This window comes from Chrysochloris asiatica, unplaced genomic scaffold, assembly GCF_000296735.1.
Source record: "Chrysochloris asiatica unplaced genomic scaffold, ChrAsi1.0 scaffold00046, whole genome shotgun sequence".
Lineage (NCBI taxonomy): Eukaryota > Metazoa > Chordata > Mammalia > Afrosoricida > Chrysochloridae > Chrysochloris > Chrysochloris asiatica.
Window position 1 is genome coordinate 20,573,834 of NW_006408564.1, and position 23,026 is coordinate 20,596,859.

General features: G+C 38.7%; 1 protein-coding gene across 6 annotated transcripts in view; it reads right to left on the bottom strand.

The window, feature by feature from the left end:
* Positions 1–23,026, bottom strand: part of MAGI1 (membrane associated guanylate kinase, WW and PDZ domain containing 1) — a 900,270-nt gene that overhangs the window by 608,860 nt on the left and 268,384 nt on the right. The window lies entirely within an intron of this gene.

Consider the following 23,026-nt stretch of genomic DNA (forward strand, 5'->3'; position numbering starts at 1 on the left):
ATGCGTAATAGACAGATTTTTTACTACTGTCCTACATGTGCAATATTGGATAACAAGATAGTTGATAAGTGAGGAACAGCTGTAATGTGCGTGATAACATAGAGTCCTGGAGTAGTGCTGCAGAACAAAGCACTGGACCACAAGGTCAACAGGAACCACAGGCCAGCAGTTCAAACTCAGCAGCTGCTTCTTGGAAATACTATACAGAGCCAGTATGAGTCAGAACTGACCCAACAACACATACTAACAATAACAAGGTATAATTTTTGTAAAATATTTATTGCATACATATTTTCCAGATTTGTACCCCATGTTTTAAATGGAAAGATTCTTCAAACTAAATAGAATATGTGGTAGTTGAAGGAAAACGATGAGCATATTTAGTATACAACTAATATGTTGTTTAAAAATACGTTTATGTTATTTTTTTTATTGTTGTGAAGTGTCATCGAGTCGGTTCTGACCCATAGAGACCCTGTATAGAGTTTCCGAGGAACAGCTGGTGAACCTGAACTGCCGACCTTGCGGTTCAAATGGCTTTGCAGTCGGGTGCATTAACCCACAGCTTCTGGAAAACAAATAAATTTCTCTGGAAATTCTAACTTAGCTCTTCTTCTCAACCACCTTAGCATGTATTTGAAAACTGCCATACAACACTGGTTTATATTTTAAATGTTCATACAAGTAAAAGATAAAGATCAACTTTAGATTCGGCTCTTATAATACCATAGACCTAAAGTTCACAGTGGAATATTCATTTTTGAAATGGCAACAAATAACCACAGAAATATAGGAAGGGTGAATAGATTTGTTTAGCTTCTGTTGTTATTGTTAGGTGCCACTGAGTTGGTACTGACTCACAGCGACCTTATGCATAGCAGAACGAAACATTGCCCGATTCTGGGCCAACCTCACTACTGTGGGCACGCTTGAGCTCATTAATGCTGCCACTTTGGCTTCTAGTTAGGCCAAAAACAGCAATGACAATATCCAAGGACTTGAGCATCTCCAAAGAAATAAAGTACATCCAAAGATCTGGAGTGAGGACCAGCCAGAAATCAAAGCTTTAAATTGGTAAAAGCAGCTACGTCTTCAGATTGTTTGCAAAGGCACAACATCCTTGGAAAGTATACCAAGTTGTTGAAATATTTCAGATTCCATCAGAATGGCTAGCAAATCTGGAGTAAAATCATTACTGTTGTTTCAATTAGATGAGGTACCATCTTAGGAAAATGTGGCTTTTGGGCATTATTAAGTTTTAAGGACAATCACTCTAAATTTGGTTATCTTACTATCCAGCTAGAACTAGCCCTGGTAGTGTACTGCGTTATGAGTTGGGCTGCTAACTGCAAGGTCAGCAGTTCAAATCTACCAGCTGCTCTGCAGGAAACAGATGACATTTTCTGCTCTCGTAAAAATGTACAGGCTCGGAAACCCTAAATAGGGTCACTATAAGTCAGAAGCGATTCCACAGCAGCAGCATCCCTCCATCTGGAAGCCTAGACCAGGTTCCACTGACTCACTTGCATACTCCTTATCCTCTATTCCAGTCTACCTTTTCAAATATGCAGAAAGGTTTTTAAGGCTGTTGTTACATAGAGTGGATTCCCATTCATAGAAATCTGATAGACATGAGTAGGATTGTCCTACCGGGTTTCCAAGGGCTGTCTATCTTTATAGAAACAGATTGTCATCTTTTTCTTGCAGAACAGTTAGATTCAAACTGCTGACCTTTCAGTTAACAGCTGATCATTTAACCACTGTACCTCTAGACTCCTTTGTTTAAAGATGAATGAAAGCAAACATGGCAGTAGTTGTATTTTAAATATGTAGTGGTTAAGAAAATATATTTAACAAAGGACTCCAAGAAATTGACTAAAAGAGTTCCGAGTTAATTAACCTCAATAGCATCTACATTCATTTAATAATAGATTCATTTTTTAAAAAAACATTCATTCAATTAATGTTTGAGTTCATACTGTATGCCAGGCATTGTTTTCAGCATTATGATACAAATTCTTCCCTGGAAAATGCTTTCCCTTTCTCCCAATATATATATATGTCTCTCTCTCTCTCTCTCTCTCATTCTCTCTCTCTCTCAGAAAAGGTCTCAACACAAAGGGGAATTCAAAATTCTGTTTGGCTGTGTAAATACTCTGTGTCTTTAAACTTTTTATTTCTTATAACGTGAATGTTAAAAATTCATAAATTATTCATACAATTGAAAATAAAGGGGAGGAGAGAGACAAACATTTGTGTAAGAAATGGCTATAAAATAAGAAAGGTCTTTGGAATCATTTTAAAGTTCCTGGGCTTAAAAACGAGTGCTCTAGGCAGCAGTTAATATCTATGTATATCAGACGAGCGGGTAGCCATGCTGTAGCAGGGACTGTCTTAACTTTCTTATTCAACTTTACTGGTGACTTCCAGCAGGTCCATGATTCCTGGGCCAGAGACTAACTTAGGAAACTGCTGAACACCTGACTGAGGAAAGAATGAAGGGCAAGCTTCAAGCACTGAGGATCTAACCACGTTTCTTCTTTATTAATTCCCATAAATGCTCCAAGACTCAACCCAAGGAGTCAGCTTGTGTGTAAGCATGTGAGTTTGTCCTTATTTTGTTGACACTTAACTTTGCCAAAGTGAAGAACACAAATCAAATACCTACAAATCTTTTTTTTTTTATCTGCTGCTACTCACATGTATTTAACCATGATGTAACTCAAGTTATACAGAGAACATTTCCTGTACCTCGAGTCAACTAGCTCCCTCAATATCATTTCTGTTTATGAAATCATCACTAATTTTTCATTTACATTTTTGTTGCCTTCCACCATTTTCAAACTGAAACCAGTTTCTAATAAGACAGCAGGCAAAATCAGTTGATTTTTTTTTTAACTGAAAGAGTTAAACATCTCTAAAATGAGTTAAGTAGTATACTCTAAAAATATTAGGAATTCAGCAGCATTTATCAGGAGATGACTAACATTATTTGGAATACAATGATTTGTGGTAATCGGCATCATGTGGACGGTCAGTGAAAAATATACTGACCCCCAATGAGATGGATTAGCACAGTGGCAGCAGCAATGGGCTCAAGTGTTACAGTAATTGTAAGGACGGCACAGGACCAGATATTGTGGATACAGTCATTATGAGTCTGCAACTAACAAGAAACAATGGACGTCATATATAGGAAAATGTATGTAAGGTTTCCAATTTTTATACATTTTGTCTCAACACTTGGGGCTTAAAGAGTTTTTTTTTTTTTTAACATGTTTGTTGATTGCAAATAAAAGAAACACTAAGGAAATCTTCAGATAGAACATGATGTGCCTCCTCAAGCTTTCCATCTTAAAGAGTTCCCAAGCATCAACAGGCAAAAGAACTTGTGGAATGGATTTTTCAAAGGACAAAACACCTCACACATTGTCTTATATAGAACCAAGAACTTTGAGTGCTTCCACCAAAATTCTTGTTAGAGTTTTTAAACCTTGAAAAGGATAACAAATCAACAGAAATCTAGCATGAACGGTTCCAAGCATTCCCTCCTTCTCTCCCTGGAAGAATTCCAGGAATGGTCAAGTCCTATTTATAACATTCAAGAAGTCTGAAAAGCAAACATTTCTCTATTCTATGTAGAAACCCAGAAAAGCATCATAGAGTTGGCTCTTCAGTACATCCTGGCACAGAATCTGTTTGACACAGTGTACAAATCCAAAGGACAAAAAAGATTGAAAGGATTCATCGTTTTGCAATACACAGAGCATGTCTCAGATAGCTTAGCAAAACGGACCCAGTGATGCCAAAACATCAAGAGAGAGGAGAGACTTCAAACTGACATCACTGATGGATGTGGGCAGTTTACTTATATCAAGGCTTTTGTTTTCAGTTGACATTTGTGGCTGAAGAATTTCTTGTTGTCAAGGGTGAGCCCTGTGCATTGTAGGATGTTTAGCAGCATCCCTGGTCCTTACATAATAAATGCCATTAGCAGCTATTTCTAAGGCATGACCAACAAAATCATCTCTAGACATTGCCAAATGTCCCCTCAGTTGAGAACCACAGTTTCATGATGATGATACAAATGATGATAGGAACAAAGGCAAAACTATTTAAAAGAATAATTTCCAATTAGTATTCTATAACAGATACTGTACTACGTACTTCATATATATTGTATTCTGTAAAGGAATCTTATGAGATTGCTTTTGTTGTTGTTGTTAAGTGCTGTTGAGTCAGTTCACACCCACAGTGACCCTGTATAGGGTTTCTGAGGAGCAGCTAGAGAGCTCAACTGCCAACCTTGCGAATCACATTGACTTTGCAACCTACCATGTTAACCAACAACATGTAACTGTTCACATTTTATACAGGATGAACCTGAGACTCAGAGAAGTTCAGTGCTCGATCCAAGGTCACATAGTCAGGCAAACTAACAGATGCATGTAGGTCTAACTTCAAAATCTTTGATAACCACCATTATATCCTGGTATCTCCACCACATAAAGAACTAGGAAAGCACTCTTTGAACCCAACACCATGCTATTATATACAGTGAAAAATACAGACCATGGAACCCAAGAATACACTAAACAATTTCTGTTGATAGTTGACACCAGCCACCACTGGATAGGCAAACTGCATATGGTTTCTCTTAATAACATATGCTGTGCGATTTACAGCCTCAGAAACAACTCCACAGCACACCACCACCACCATAACCTTGATAGCCCTCAGAGAAACCTTTAAGAGAGAAACCAACATCCCCATTCTACATGTAAGTAAAATGTCCAAGGTCAATAGCTAGTTTTCTTAATAAAGTCAAGTTTTAAAATGAGGTTGATCTGATTGCTCAGCTTCAACTGCGTGGAACACAATTTGATGACTTGAGAAACAAGAAGAATGCAATGTAAATGGCTCACATAACATTGGCAGTAACTGGCCCTGGATAAATACCCTTGGGTTCCACTGTACCATGAGCATCATAAGACAAACAGAACTTCAATCACCTTATAAGTTGGGAATTATTTGTTTCCTGGTCATTCAAGCCAGCCTGCTGAGGATTCATTCAGGCACTAAGTGATCTCTGTGTTTCAAATCCATTTTAAGTAGAAACAGATTTTTCTTTCTGTAAATGCATTCTCCCCTTACATGAACATTAATTAAATTCGCAGCTGAAGTTGAACTGGGAAGTGTGAAATACAGCAATGATAATGTCTCTTGGATAATCCAAAAGGGAAGCGAAAGAAACAAAGGGATATTTATGCTGGGAAAAGGAGACCAATGCCCAAGGTGGGAATAATCTAAAGTACAGATATTCAATCTGAAAGAAAAATTCAGACGTGGGGAATTCCAAAGGAGACTTGCGTCCATGATTATGGTCAGCAAAGGCCCCTGGGCGGGTTATTAAGAAATGCATTTACATTGAAATACTGTGCTACACACACACACACACACAGAGCAGAGCAGCATAACAACACTGTTTGCAGGTTTCACACAGAATTTCCATCAGAGACAGACAAGATATGCTTTAATAACAGGGGATAACTGAGCACATGGGACCCTAAGTGTGTTTCCAGATACTTCAACAGCTCAGACATAGAAGATAAATGTAAGGCTATTACAGTACAGTAACAACTGTCACCATTTCCATGGAAAGGTGAAATGAGCAGGTGAGAAAGTTTTAGGTAAACCTTTACTAGGTTACAGAAATCTCATTCTTGGGAATTATTCATTTTAAGTGCTCTTACAAGGTAATACACCTTTCTTATACAAGTTGGTTGACTGGGTGAATAAGATGGTCAGAGAAGAGACATGAACAGGGGTGGGAAAGAACCATCTGAATTATCCATCTTCCAGGAGCACTTTGCACTGGGCTTGCTTTTGCTCATCCAGTCATCTTGCATTAATCATGAGCAATCAAGACTCTTTCACTTGGGATGGAAGACCCAACTCAAATCAAGAGTAGAAGGGTCTCACTGGCTGACCCAGTCACCAGCCCAGATTTGAAACCAGATGAGAGGCTAAAGGAATGGAAACGAGTTGGGTGTCCAGTGGAAACGTAGAATTGTGTCATCAAGTAAAGGGAAGTAAGTACTGCACAGACAAAAACAGATGGTCCAGACATTTAGTTTAACTCTTGCTTGTCATGTGATCATAACCATGGATACACACAGCCCCTCTCCAGAAGAACTAAAGTCTCCAAATCAGCTCAGCATTGCTCCCTTCCTCTCTATCGTCCCTCTGTACATCCCCATTCTGAAAGACCCTTCTTAAAATCCTCTCACCACTTTCTCCTCTCCCCCATCCACAAAGAGTTACTATCTACCTCATTTTTCTTCATTTCAGGATCTCATCTTCTTCTAAGCATCTTACAATTTTATTTATAGAAGAAACATGAGCTATTAAGTGAATGCATTCATCACAACAAGTGGTAACAACATCATATTGTTAAATGCCTTACAGTCCAGTGCTTATTCTACAGTGCCACACAGAGGACTCCAGCAACATCATACTTGCTGGTAATTTCACATTTAATGCAGTCATTTTCACCCAAAGGAATGCATGCTTTGAGGAGACCACAAGGACCTCTCTTCCCAGTGGCCTTCAAGTCATGCTACAGAAATAAACTGCCTTTGAAGTCTAGTCAGCAGGAGTATACGCTCTTTTATCCAGCCCCTTACCCAAACACCTCTAAAAACGAATTACTGTGGTGATAATGCCTGTTCCCGGAAAAGCAATCCTTCCATAGGCTTATTTCAAGATGGACTGCTAAATGAAACATGAGTAATTCCATTACAGTGTTGATTAGGAACACAAGTCAGAAGACTGCTCCAGAAAACTAGTAACCACAACAACAAATGGAAAATGAACTCCAACTTGGCTCCCCGGAGAGAATCGAATGAACTGATGGGTATTCTCCATCTCTAATTTCCAAGGATACAGCAAAGGTTCCATCTCTGTCAGTGCTGGTTAGAAAGGCAGACTCTGGGGAAGATGAAGCAATCCTCTGTGAAAATAGTTGCATTTCTACAATCAGTCACAGAGTCCACCACAAACCCAACACAGTGCAAGGATTTATTCTCACTTCCAGCAAATACTGGCAACACAAGTTCAAATTCCACTCTTCTTCTACTTATGCTTCAGATAGGTCGACAGACAGACAGACAGACAGGAGAGATCGTATACACACATACCATAATGCACAATAATGTGGTCCAACAGATTACAGAATAATTCACAGTTAGCACTGCAATGGCTGATTCTTGTTTGACTTCTGAATAATTTCATTAAACATTTGATATATTTATTTTCTTATGGTATACAGAGTCATGAAAAAAATATCTATACCTTGGGTTCTATGTGTAGATAAAAACCAGAGAGCTGTTTTTCCTTAACAGTTCACTGATTTTCAGTTTCTGGAAACTAAGTATAAAGAATGTTCATAAATCAAAGTATGTATATAGGAAAGCATATATTTTTGTATTAGAGAGGGCTGGAAAAAATCAATTTTACCATGAACTTTTTTTGAAGACTCCTCTTACATAGACCTTTTCTTGCTTTTCTTGCCACAGTTTCAAAAAATATTCTTTGCATATTAGCTCCATAACAATTATATGGATACTCAATAATGACTACATTTGTTAACACTTCCTACTAAAGAAGGTACGATATTGTTGCCTAAGTCAAGGGTAGTTTTTCAGTTATTATACTGGACATCTTTTGGATTGTCTGCCAAGCTCAGAAGCCAAATTTCTTCTTGAGAAGCTTCCTACCAGAATCCCAGGGGAAGCCTTAGGCAGCCATGTTTAGAACAAGAATCCAATCTCCTCCACTCATTGGCCAAAAACCATCATCTGACTCCAGCTTGGCAAAGGGGAATCTCTTTCTAGGGAATGTGGAACTGTTACTGAGAGCCAGCCAGACTGTGGGAGGCTAGGACTGTAGGAGTTAAGGGTTACTCATGTATTCTTCCACATGAGAGCTGGGCAGCAGAAAAAGAGAGAATGCGGCTAAAACAAAAAATGCAGCAGAGACAAGAAAGAGAGATCTAGATCTGATGGCTTTCCAGCACTAGACTGCAGTCCTTTCCCAAGAATCACAAGTTCAAATGGACTTCAGTGCTATGACATATCCCATCGCTGTACTCTTATAATAAAGGCGCCCCCCCCCCACTTCTCTTCTTTTACTATGTTAGGTTGAGTTTGATTCTCTTGCTTGTAACCTGATATACTTATTCTAATTTGTGAAAATATTAAAGTCCTTTGCATTTTTATAGACACACACAAATCTAAGCATAAGACATTTCTTTTTTGTGTAAATTCCCATAGAAACCCTAGGGGAAAGCAAGAAATCTCATGACCTCTAAATAAATCCTACCTGTAACTGATTTATATGTTTCTGTAATTCAGAGCCAACTTACCTTAGTAGCACCCCTAGATGACAAATAAACATAAATATATTTTTTAAGTGTGGGGGGCATAATACATCATCAAGCCAAGAGATCTCATTGCATTCCTGACTGAAAGCAAGGAAAATATAAAATTTGGCATACAGTAAGTACTCTATAGAGAGTACAGGGGCACTAGACTGCAAACCACAAGGTCAGTGGTTCAAGCCCACCAGCAACTCCATGGGAGAGAGATGAGGCTTTATGCTCAAGCAAAGATTTACAGCCTCAGAAGGCTTATATAGGGTTACTGTGAGTCAAACCAATTCCATGGCACTTAACAATAACAAGGCACACTATAAATGCTGAATACTGCTATTGTTGCTATTATTAGTCATATTCCTCTGTTGTTAAGTACCATGGAGTCAGTTCTGACTCACAGTGACCCTAAACACGGTTTCCAAGGCTGTAAATCTTTATGGGAGCAGATCGCCTCATCTTTCTCCCATAGAACCACTAGTAGTTTCGAACTGCCGACCTTGAGGTTAGCAGCCCTATTTGTAACCACTATGCTACCAAATCTCCTTAGTATTCCTCAAGACCTGGCCAAATGCATAAAAATATCATGAATACTGACTTGGGGGTTAGAAATAAACTTTAGAGAGCAGGCAAATTCATATATATAGCATCTACAAATAACAAGGACAAATTATTACACAGTGATTGTTATTGTTAAGTGCCGTCGAGTCTATTCTGACCTACAGAGACCCTGTATAGAGTTTCTGAGAAGCAGCTGGTGAGCTTGAACCGCTGACCTTGCAGTTCAAATGACTTTGCAGTCTGACGTGTTAGCCCACAGCGCCACACCATGGTGGGAATGTAAAAAAGAGCATCCTCCCAGTTGACTGGTTGGGTTGCAACATTTCTCTACCTTTCTGGAGGGAGTTACAGCAGTGTGGATGCCTCTAAAACATGCATCCATTCTTTGCAAGAGTGAGCAGGGAATTTGGGGTGGGGTGGGGCGGGGAGCCTCTATTCATTTCATCCCCAACTTTAACAGATTTAACCTGATTTACATATGAGTGATCCTACTAAAACTGTGTTGAACGAAACAAACAGACAAAATACAAAACAACATCTAGACACAATGGAATATTCTGCAGTTGTTTCCAATCATTTTATATGAAATAAATATAAATTACAAATGGCAGTTAACTCCAAGCATTTAGTAACTAACAGTGGAGGGTGAGTTTTCAATATGTACTAGTGTGGCGCTATGAGTCAGAACGAACTTGAGGGAACTTAACAACAACTAGTTAATGGCATATATTTGTTTAGCCAAATATCAAGGTTCTTATTCCTGGTTTGTTGTTAAGGGCTGTTGAGTTAGTTCAGACTCAAGGGACCCTGTATAGGATTTCTGAGGAGCAGTTAGTGGGTTTGAATTGCCAACCTTCTTGTTTACATTCCAGTGCTGATCCTACAGAACCAGACTAGGAATCCTCATGCCTATTAAACTTATTATAATAATACGCAAGGAGACTTCATAAAGTTAATGATGAAAATGGAACTGGAAGATGATGGAATTTTTCCACAAACTTTCTGAAGCCCCTTCATATATGACTTTCTTTTAATGTAAACTGTATAAAGCAAAAAGATACTGATTGAGTTAATACATAGAAAATGATTTTCTTTAATGCTTGGCAGAGAATATGCCACCATGGAAGTGTTTTTTGTGTATACGTACATAAAACCTTAAAATTTCAGTTATCCACTATTCATTCATCCAACACTTGGAATCATAATCAGCTTAGATCTCCCAGAAGGTATCCACAAATATAAATATTTTATACAGCCAACAATTACTTCTCACATCTAAATTCCAACTCTAGCATGTTGGGTTTTCTTAAAGAAAAGCATACCTGACTAACTAAACTTTATAGAGTCCACAGAAATGACTCTAGTCTTTAGACTGTGGGGGTTTTTTGCTGGGAAGGAAGTAAGCACTACATTTCTTAAACAACTGTTGTTGTTGTTGTTGTTGTTGTTGTTGTTGTTGTTAAGTGCCGTCGAGTCAATTCCAACCCATAGCGACCCTGCATACGGTTTCCAAGGAGCAGCTGGTGAGCTTGAACCACTGACACACACTGTATGTTCTCACTAATATTCACAACAAGTCAGCCTTCCCCACAACCGCAAGACACCTCAAAAATAGCTTGGAGCATCAAAGACTACTACAGAAGACTTCTATGAAAGAAAATATGGCTGTCAAATTTTATATGTTTGAGAAATGAAGATAATTTAGGTTTCATTTCTATAGCAATTTGATCATTTTAAAACAGACATAAAATGATTCATTTATAAAACCAGTTTTTAAGATTTCTAGCATTTTAATAAATAGGTGGCTTGTGAAAACATACCTTTTGAAAGAAAATACTAAGTCTGCAGGGTTGAAAGGGGTGGATGAAGCTCATAAAACCTAACTGCATTTTAGTTTTGAGTTTTAGAAACTTGCAAGGTCACCCACATGAGACACTCAATCCGTAGATCCTGATATATTTCTAAGTCCAGCTTGGTACACTTCCCAATCAGTGACTGCCAGGAAAGCCCTTATTTGAAAGTCCACAACTTAACATAATTCACATGTGTTTCTCCATGACAACTTTTCCTTCCTAACTCATGGAAATGCCAAGGATTGTGAGAATTGGAAAATGGTTTCTCTATCCTCAAAAAATCTGACAATTCAAGAATGGTGATATGGGAATTAAATGGTCTGGCCTAATCCAGGCTTACTGCCTATAAGTAATTGATGACTATTCTACAAAATGGAGGTCCTCCCAACCCCTGGTAGCGTAGTGGTTACAAATCGGGCTGTGAACTTCAAGGTCAGTGGTTTGAAACTACCAGCTGTTCTGTGGGAGAAATATGAGGCTTTCTGCTCTCGTAAAGATTTATAGCCTCAGAAACCCTACAGGGTCGCTATGAGACGGAACCGACTCCATGGCACATAATCACCACCATCAACCCTTGGTCTATCTCACAAAAGTTTCTGAGGAGAAAACATGCTGAGAACATTCATTCCTTAGTCATCCCTTCAGAGTAAGCAACTTCTAGCAGAGACAACAGCCTATAAAACTTTCTTGCCACTCATCTCAGAACAGTGCTGCAAATTGCCATGTTGAGTTGGCACTGAATACTTTAATGAAAATATTTTTAAAGTCCTCCAACAGAAAAAGACAAACCCATGAAGACAAACCATCTAGTATTATCTTAGCAAGGGATTTCTGAATGAACATTTATTATAAGTCAGGGACTGTCTCAAGTATTTTATATATGCAATCCATTTTAAGTAATCAGCACATCCTTTTAAGGTTGTTGTTGTTGTTGTTGTTAGGTGCCATAGAGTCGATACTGACTCATAGTGACCTTATGCACAGCAGAACAAAACACTGCCTAATCCTGGGCCATTCTCACTACTGTTGCCACACTTGAATCCATCGATGCTGCCACTTGGCCAGTCCATCTCGTTGGAGGTCTTCCTCTTTTTCTCTGACCCTCCACCTTACCACACATGATATCCTTCTCCAGAGACTGGTCCCTCCTGACAATTGTCCAAAGTATGAGAGATTAAGTTTGGCCATCCTTTTAAGGTAGGTAATATTATTATAAAGTAACTAAAGCTTAGACTGGTTAATTAACTGATCAAAGTCCTTCAGTTAGTAAAAGAGAAGTTTCCCTGGCTTGAAATACTGAGTTATCATATTATTCTCCAGTTCATGGTCCTGCACCAATATTACAATTGTTGCTACACTTGAGTCTATTACTGCTGCCACTGAGCTAATGCATCTTGATGAGGAATTTACTCTTTTTCACTAACTCTCCACTTTATCAAACATGGCATCCTTCTCCAGGGACTTGTCCCTCCTGATAACATGTCCAAAATATCAAAGATGAACTCTGGCCATACTTGTTTCCAAGGAACATTCTGGCTGTCTGTACTTCTTCCAACACAGATTTGTTCGTTTTTCTGACAGTCCATGGTACTTTTAATATTGTTCTCCAATACTATAACTCAAATGCAGTAATTCTTCCATGGTCTTCCTTATTCATTTTCCAATTTTAAAATGCATATAAGGCTACTGAAAATTACTCATGGGTCAGATGCACCTTAGTTCTAAAACTGAAATCTTTATTGTTGAATACTTTAAAGAGCTCTTGCACAGCAAATTTACCCAATATAATTGGTCATTTGAGTTCTTGACTGTTGTTTCCATGAGTGTTGATGGTTGACCTAAGTGAAGTGAAGTCTTTAACAACTTTTCTTTTCTTTTTTCTCCATTTATCTTGATGTTATTTATTGGTCCACTGGTAAGGATTTTTGTTTATTTTACATTGAGGTGCAACCCATACTGAAGGCTGTGGTCTTTGATCTTCAACAGTAAGTATTTAAGTCCTCTTCAATTTCAACAAACAAGATTGTATCATCTGCGTATCGCAGGTTGTTAGTAAGTCTTCCTGCAATGCTGATGCCATGCTCTTCTTCATATAATCCAGCTTCTCAGATTATTTGCTTGACATATAGATGAAATAAGTATGATGCAAGAATACAACCATAGTGCACATCTTTCATGACTTTAAACTATATGTTGTCCCCTTGTTCTCCTTGAATAACTGCTTCTTGATCTATGTGTTGTTGTTGTTAAGTGCCATGGAGTCGGCTCCAACCCATAGCGAACCTATATAGGGTTTCCGAGGAGCAGCTGGTGAGCTTGAATCATCGACCTTGCAGTTCTAAGGGCTTTGCAGTCTGAAGCATTAACCCACAGTGCCACACCAGGACTCCTCTTGGTTTAGGTACAAGTTCCTTAATAGCACAATTAAAGAGTTATAGAATACTCATTCTCCACTATGTTGTCCTTTGCTTGTCATGATCCACACAATCAAAAGTCTTTGCATAGTCAAGTCAAGGTTAGAAACCACCATTGGAGGAATCTGGAATACAATTTAAATGTTAAAAGAAGCTAAATGACCAGACGATGTTTTGGGAATCTCTAGCAGAGCACTATCCAAAAAAAACCTTCCTGATAGAACGGAAATATACAAGGATCTGCACTATGCAATATGGTAGCTACTAGGTACAATGGCTAGTATGCCTAGGGAAGAAAATTATCTAACCTCAATTAATTTTAAATTTGAAGAGCTACATGTGGTCATTGTGCTGGATAGCACAGCTCTAGGGGTAAACAAAGGTCTCATCCTTATTGGTTCAAAATGAGTTGAGAGAAATGCTGACTGTAAGTAAAAAGGCACAGTTCTTCCGATTCTTATGAATTATTTGACCTAACTTGTTCTCCAAACTGGAACCTTGTTAATAATTTGAATGCTCTGAGTGGTTCATAGGAAAACCATATAATCATTGTTGTTAAAATGTATCAAATGCTAATGCCAAATGTTCTTTCAGGATACAACTTGCCATGACTGTTCATAAAAGACCCAATTGCTAGCGTGGATTACATAAATTGTATCTCTTAACAACAATGCAAATAAATTAAGAGACTGTAGGAGCGTGCAACACTGCGCCGCCAAGTTTTGCTCTGTTATGAGTAAGAACAATCTTTTATTTTATCTTCACCTCCTTAGCCCCTATTCCAGTGCTTTAAGTACACAGTCAGTGAATTAATTCATAATTTAATGATAGAGCAACATATTCCAAATAAATGTATCTAATAAACTGCATACTGCACCTAATCAATCACACATGAGGAATACAATGGCTAGAAGACATAATTTACAGTCTATAGAAAATAGCAATTCATCTTGCTTTATTTCCACAAGAATGGCGCTTTTTTTAAACTCTTGGTATATACTCTGCTTGCATGTCAAGCTATGAAATATTTCTTAATTTGAACTACAAGACTACATGTGTCAGTTACTCTGATTCCAGAAATATACATACTCTCTAAATGCATGCCATAAAAGACAACTTAGGCTGTTAAAAAAAAAACAACCAAAAAAACACCTCAAATTATCTGAATTTCACGTATCAGATGTTGACATATTTTTCATCTGAATTTAATGAAGTAATGCTTTGCAGTAAATCATACTTAGCAAAGTATACATGGGAATGACTCAGTAGTTGATAATGATTTATTATACCCTGATTGGAGCTAGCAAAATAGAGACATCATCTACTGTTTTAGCTTTACATATGCAAGGCAGCAATGAAAAAACCTGAGCAATTTACTAATCTAAAAGAAAGCAAGAGATGAACATGGTAAATTACATTGTCTAGAGATAAAACTCCAAACAATCTAGTGATATACAGATACCCCAATGCACGACGAGTTCTGTTCATTATTACTGCGTCTTTTGTTATCAGTATCCTTATAAATCATAACATCTGAGAATTATAACATCAGCAAATTATGCACTGCAATGTTGAATGTTATATATGGTACATATTGCTAATGATAAGAAGTACGGGAAAAGCAAAACAAAGCAAAAACCAGAAAACCGTAAATACAGTTCATTATAACTCAATTACGTTCTAAGTCAGGAACTACGAGTACCTCTCACTAACCAAATCATGTATTGCATCCCCCCAACTTTCCAGTGCCAGGTTAATTAAAGAATCCTAAGGGGCTCTGCTAGTGTAGTGGTTACGAGTTGGGCTGCCAATTTCACGGTCAGCAGTTTGAAATTACCAGCCGTTCCACAGGAGAAAGATGAGGTTTTCTGCTTCCATAAAGATTGACAGCCTCAGAAACCCTATACAGGGTCGCTATGAGTCGGAACCAACTCCACAGCACATAACCACCAACCAGCCAATCAAAAGGAGGGGGATGCTGAACAGAACTTTAAATTCTTATGAAATACATATTTTCTGGGGCCGTAAAGACTGGAGGAACACCTGAAACTATTTCTCTGACAAATAATCTTTAAACTTTAAGTCTTCAACCAAAATTGTCCCCTAGATTATTCTTAAAAGCAAATAAATTGAGCATAACAATAAAGGAATATCTGCCTTGATCAATGTTCTTTTTTAAGGTTAATATGGAATCTCACTGATAACAGTAACTTTAGAAAATTAGAAAGGAGATTCCTCGCTGTTGTTGTTGTTAAGTACCATGGAATCGGTTCCGTCTCATAGTGACCCTGCACAGGGTTTCTGAGGCTGTAAATCTTTATGGGAGCAGAACACCTCATCTTTCTCCTGCAGAACAGCTGGTAGTTTCGAACTGCCCACCTTCAGGTTAGCAGGCCAAATTCATAACCACTACGCTACCAGAGCTCCTTAGAGAGAGGAGACTTAGGGAACAGCAAATATATGTGAATGGGGGAAGAACACCTCTGAAAAGGGGCAGGACCATGGCTGCACCACTCAAAGAACGTCATCAATCACTGCACTGCACATGTACAAACTGCTGAGTGGGTATATGTTCTATGTATATTCTCAACAATAACATGAACAAAATAAATAAAATCAAAGTTTAACAGAAAATTTTTTAAAATAAAGCCAGTTTAACCTTTATATGTTTCTAAGTAAATAGCTAATAGGAAAGATACAGAGCAAGAGAATGAGAGAGAAAGAAATGACTCTAAAAATGTACCCTATGTGTTCAATTCATCTGCAGCTTTGAGGATACAAGTCTTCCAGACTCTTCCTGTTCTGCTCTATATCATCGAAGTAAAAATTGCTCTCATGGTCTTGGCAAATACCATTTTTATGACAGCAATGAAAAGGAAGACTTTATGTTTTTCAGCTAATGACATAATAAATGTAACATAATAAGACACAATGGTCTAATAAAAAAGAAAAGCAAATTCTTGAAGGAATTTGGATGATGGCCTAAAACAGCCCATTCTAACGCAAGAGATCATGATATTGCCTAACTGCTCCTTACCAGTTAGTTACACAGTGAAAGTCTACAGATGCAACATAGTGAAATTCTGAGTCTGTCAGTCTTTCCTTCTCTTCCTCCCTCATTTTCTCCCTTCTTTTTTGGGCATTTCTTTTTTGAAAATAATAATAATAATAATTTTAAAAATCTACAGTCTTTGTCTCTCCTTATTCTATATTATTCAAACACTGCCCTGGGTCTAGAAATTGGCTATTTAGTCCTTCTTGGGTTACCTAATTTTTCTACCAAAGCATTCAACGCACAAATTTATAGTTTGCACATCTACTTCAATTTAATTCAATAAAAACTTATCGAGACTCCATTTGTCAAACACGATACCAGGACTCCAGGTGTGGTGCTGTACAATAACATAAGCTCTGGACTGTGAACCACAAGGTCAATATTTTGGCAGTTCAACCAACAACAACATACCATGAGCTTTGGTAGAACAAAGGTTACTTGCTTGAGAGTTCATTGACAGATTGACTGTTTGGACATACCCAACAGCATCTTGGGAGAAAGATTTAGTGATCTGCTTCCATAAAGATTACGATCAAGAAAACCGTCCTGGTTATTTCTACTGGACTGTAGACTGCATTTCTACAGTGCAGAGCGTATTGTATAGCATCATTCACACGGGGTTCCTATGAGTTGGAACTGACTTCACAGTACTCAACAACAATATATCAAACACAATCCACTGCCATCAAATCAATTCTAACTTATAGCAACCTTACATAGGTGTTCCATGGGTGTAAATCTTTATGGGAGTTTTGCTGCAGCATGGTTGGATAATGATCTCACTGTTAACCACAGGCTGGTGATTCAATCCCACAAGCCACTCCTCAGAAATCCTGTACAGCAGGGATGGGGAATTTTCTTCTGCTCAAAATTTATAACATCATTTACAGGCCATACAAAACTATGAACTTGAAAATTAGCCTGCTATATTTGATTGAACATTTAATTAACTTAGCCATAACGAGGTGGCTGGAGTCCTGGTGTGGCGCTGTGGGTTAATGTGCCAGACTGCAAAGCCATTTGAACCGCAAGGGTGGCGGTGCTCCTTGGAAACCAGCTGCTCCTTGGAAACCCTATTATACAGGGTCGCTATCGGTCAGATTCGACTCAACGGCACTTAACAACGTGATGGCTGAAGGAGCTCTGGTAATGTAATGGTTATGAATTGGGCTGCTACCCTCAAGGACAGCAGTTCGAAACTACCACCTGTTCTGCGGGAGAAAAATGAGGCTTTCTGCTCACATAAAGATTCACAGCCTTGGAAATCCTGTACAGGGTCACTATGAGTCAGAACTGACTCCACAGCACACAACAACAACAATGTGATGGCTGAAGTCCTGGTGTGGCGCTGTGGGTTAATGTGTTTGAATTGCAAGGTCAGTTGTTCAAACTCACCAGCTGCTTCTTGGAAACCCTATACAGGGTCACTATGGGTCGGAATTGACTTGACGGCACTTCACAACAACAATGTGGCTAAGGAGCTCTGACTGTGTAGTGGTTACGAGTTGAGCTGCTAACCTCAAGGTCAGCAGTTCAAAACTACCAGCAGTTCCAGGGGCGAAAGATGAGGCTTTCTGCTTCTGTGACGATTTACAGCTTTGGAAACCCTATAAAGGATTGCTATTGGTCAGAACCAACTCAACAGCACTTATCAACAACAAGAATGTGATGGCTGGAACTATGGTTGCCTTGGCAGGGCCAAAACAAATGATTCCGTACCCCAGCTATACAAGTTGGCATCAACTCCATGGCACTAAATAACAACAAATCTTTATGGGAACAGACAGCCTCATTTTTCTTCCACAGAGCAGCTGGTGGGTTTGAACCACAGACCTTGTGATTGATTAGCTGTCCAATGCTTATCCTACAGACCCATCAGAGATCTTAACAATACAAAGTTGTTGTTGTTTTTAAGTGTGGTAGAGTCTGTTCTGACTCATCACGACCAATATAGGGTTTTCAAGGAGCAACTGGTAAGTCTGAACTACCAAACTTGCGGTCCTGCACTTATCTTACAGTGCCACACCAGAAGGCCAACAATATATGAGGGGCTGAATATCCAATAAGCAACATGATATAGAAATCCTGGTGTGGGGCTTTAGAATAAGCACTAGACTGCTACTGCAAGATTGAGGTTCCAACACACCAGACATTCCTCAAAAACCCTACAGAGTCACTATAAATTGGAAATGACTCGACGGCACTCAACAAAAACTACACAATATGTAAGTTTCCTGGTCTGATGGAAAAATACAGATATAGGCTGAATACCGAAAAACACAGGAGGAATCAACTCAGACAAGGAGCTAAGAAAGGGAGGGCTTCACAGAGCACAAAAACCCCAAAGTAAATCCAAGTTCACTGACACAAACAGTGGAAGGGCAGGAGGCATAGAAAGTTACGGGCAATGTTGACCAAAAAATGACAAGCACAACAACAGCTTTCTGGGCAAGCCATTGCTTTCAGAGACCAGTGTTTATTCTGCATGCAGGGGGAGGAGAGTAAATTCCTGTTTGGGAACAGGTTCAAGATGAGCACAGAGAATGAGCAATCACTTAAAGACTTGTACATCTATCTTGTAAGGAGTTTTCATTTTTTTATCTAGCTAGCATTTTGGAGCTAGTCTTTTTTATAGGATAATCATCTGGAAGCCTTGAAGAGAAAAAAACAGAGTGTGGAGGAAAGCAGAGGGCAGAGGACAACTCCTACAAGGCAACCTTTAAGAAAGGGTTAGTGTAAGATCAATAATGTTAATGGAACTTTAAGTTTACTAAGTCTTTGCATTAGAATCTTGGAATAAGATTATAGTACAAGGTAACAGAGAAAGAAAGCCTGTCCACTGTTAGATAAGCAATGGATTGCTAATTCATAAAGGTTAGTGGTTGAAAGCCTTGAAAGCCCTATACAGGGTGACTTTGAGTTGGAACCTAGTTAGCGGCTCTTATTAACAAAAACAATACATTGTTTTTAAGTGCCCTGGAATCAGTTTCGACTCACAGAAAACCCTATACAGGGTCGCTGTGAGTCAGAACCAATTTGATGGCACTTAACAACAACAACAACATTATTTACCATGCTTGTGCCACACAAAGGGATGAGGTTTCAGAGCTCTGTCTGTCTAAATGAGGCTTCATGTGCTTCCTGGCTAATTAAGCATGGCTACTCAGTCTGATGAAACTGGAAAAAAAAGTAACATAGAACTGAAAAAAGTATTTTCCTTAGAGACCTTTCCTATCATTACATTGCTCTACATCATTCAATACTTGGTACATGTTGTGCCAAACTGAAAAGACTAGGCCAACCTGACATTTGTCAGATTGAACCTTCTTTTTTAAAATTCTCTTCTCTCTAATTACAGTAAAGGCATTGTATTGAAACCTCAACAGTTTCGTCACTAATGTATTCTACAATCTCAGCTCCTGCAGAAGTTCTCTGCAGTAGGTTTTGAAGACAGGAAGCATGAGCAACTTTGAGTTTCAAATATGAGCTCTCCTCCTAAGTACTTTAAAAAGGTATCACCAAGGATAACATTCCTGAGAGTAGTAAGAAAAAGTCTTTAAAAATGAATGAGGAAATTAATCCATCCTGTTACCAGCATTCTTCAATGTCTCCTCACTTTACCTAATTGGATCGAATATGAATTTGTGCCCAAATCCCCAGCATCCTACTCACACCACAGCGAATTACTTCGTATTTCTCAAGGAGGTTCAGCATCCTCCTTGGTTGTTTCCTTTCTACAATCCAAGATAATCACTGGATTACAAGATTTTCAAAAGTAATGAGTCTACCTGCCAAGTCCCACGAAATTCAGTAAGGTGATTTTAAATATAAATGTTTACCATTAGCTTTTTGGGTAGCTCTCCTTTGTCTCTCTGCCAGTTTTCTGCTATTCTCCCTAGTATAAGGGCAAACAATAGAAGTTTTAACCAAAAACTAAGGGATTTCTCCAACTTTAAGACGTTCAAGAGTTAGAAGGCAAGTGGGGAAGAGAGATGAAAATAATCAACTTCCATTAATTAGCCACTTAACTCTAATCGAGGAAGAAACCATGCTGACTCAATGAAGTAGTTAAGCGCTGGACTGCTCACCAAAAGGTCAGCAGTTTTAATCCACCAGCCGCTTTGTCTAAGAAAGAAGTAGCAGCCTCGGAAACCCTATGGGGCAGTTCTATTCTGTCCTATAGGGTTGTTATGAGTCAGAATTGTTTCAACGGCAACAGATTTGGTTTGGGTTTTTCTATGCTACAAACAGAGTCCGTGGGCGCTGAATGCTAATAGAAGGACTGAAGGTTTGAGGTGACCCACAGGCACCTCAGAAGAAAGGCCTGCCAATCTACCTACCCAAAACCAGCTACTGAAAACCACGTAGAGCACAGTATGACACATGGGATCACCATGAGAAAGAGTCGACACACCAGTAGGTGGTTATATATGCCAGGCACAGCGAAAATAGTATTCACACATACCTCTCAAAGCTCAAATAAAACCTTTAAACTAAAACAAACACACAAACAAAAAACCCACACAAATCCCTTTAAGAGACAATACTGACATCTGGAATCTACTCAGCAAAATGAGATAATGCAAAAGTCACCCACATGTTAAGTTACAACAAAGCCAAATCATTCTTGCTTCAAAGCCTGTTCTCTAGAACACTATTAAGAAAGAAACAAAAGCCAAATCCACAGTCATCAAGTCGATTCAGCCCTTCAGGACAGAGGTGGAATGCTCATCTGGTTGCCAAAGAGTCCCGGTGTGGATAAGCACTAGACCCCAAGGTCGGTTTGAATTGCCAGGTTGGTGGTTCAAACCCATCAGCCACTCCTTGGAAACCCTACACAGGCACAACAGTACTTATCAACAACAACAACAATCTCTAGTAAAGCAGACTATCACACCACTGAATAGACTGATGGGTTCAAACCCTTTGAAAAGCAGTAAACTTCCTAACCATTGTACTCTTAAGACTCAAAACTTTTAAATAAGATGTCCTAGTACCATAATGATTTGGCTGCTGGATAAAAGGTCGGCAATTCAAACACTCCCACACCATGGGAGAAGAATTTGGTGATCTGCTTTCATAAAGACCATAGCCAAGAAAATCCCATAGATCAGTTCTACTCTGTCACATAGAGTTACTAGAGGTCAAAAATGGACACAGCCCTCAACAACAACAACAAAACTCCAAATATGTTTGCTCTCAGACAGTTGGATCAAGGGAGTCAAAAACAGAAACATCAGGATCACCTTTTCCCTCCACTGTACACTAAATTTTAGTTCCCAAGCTATACATCCCTGACATGCGGAAAGCTGTATAAGATTGCTGAGCTAATTATTATGGAGTGGGGTAACTTTTCTCCTGTCGCATTTCAATACTCAGAAGTATACTTTTATTTGCATTTATATAACATTTAAGTTATTTTCCCATTAAATCCCTCTAATTGCCTGCAGTGCAATTAAAAAAAAAAGTTATGTGCAAAAATAAATGCATCTTGATGCCTACCATGACAATCATGAGACTTAAATCCATCAGAAAAATTCCCTGAGCTTCTCCTTCCAGATAAAGTGATACCCCCTTGTTCACATCAACTATACATTCAACTAGAGTTTGTTTCATAATATATTAATTTAAAAAGCTTCATTCAGCAGTGACAAGAGCCCATCTGCTTTCTTGGCACAGAAAAAGAGAAGGATTTGAAATCAGATTAAGGAAGACTTGAGCCTGGAAGTGTAGCTATGTGCAGAGAAAGCTCAACGTTCTTGTCAATTTCTATTATTCAGTTATACTTTATACTGTTTAACTCAGTACATTTGACCAGACTTCTTTGAATGGACACACTACATTCCAACTCATAGCGACACTGTACAAGGTTTCCAACACTGTTCAAATCTGTAACATGGGAGCACACAGACTAAACTTCCTCCGACATATCACATGGTGGACTTGAACCATGGACTTTGTTAGCAGCCAACCCCTAATCCACGGCACCATCAGGGCTCCTTAAGGAGGTCCATTTATTCATCCACTTCTGTCTTAAGTCAACTGAACATCAACTACCAGTATTACAGGCTAACTCCAGCTAAGCCCTGCCACTGGAGAGAGGAGAAATTGCATCCCACAGGGATGAGAGCTTTCAAGACCAAAACTAACAGCAAACACTCTTATGTAGCCAAACCCAGTCTAAAAATGCTTCTCCTTCTTTAAAGTCATGGAATCTCAAATTAATTGCTACATTTCCTTGTTGTTACTGTTGTTAAGTGCCGTCCAATCAGTTCCAACTCATAGACTTTGAGGTTAGCACTCCAGTGCTTATCCTACAAAGGACCACACCACGACTTGTTAAACAGGCTTTTTTTCAGTTAGCACTAATAAAAAGAACTAGAAGCAAGGCAGCAAATACTTTTTTTTTTTTTTGAAGATTTTATTTTTTAATTTTCTTAACCAATTAATTTCATTCACATTAAAACAGCCATAATTGCAATTTTAATTTTATGTACAGTGTTGACATGTTTCTGCTGAGTAGATGTGTCTTGGATAATCCAAAAATGATCACTTAGTCCAACTTGATGAAGCTTATATCCTTTGCGTTCGGGCGGCAGCACATGTTGAGGCCATATTTCCGGATTAGACCGTGCGGGATTGAGCAGATACGGCAAGAGCGGGAACCCTGGCCAAATTTTCGCGGGTGGCTACAATACAGTTGCTGGTGACC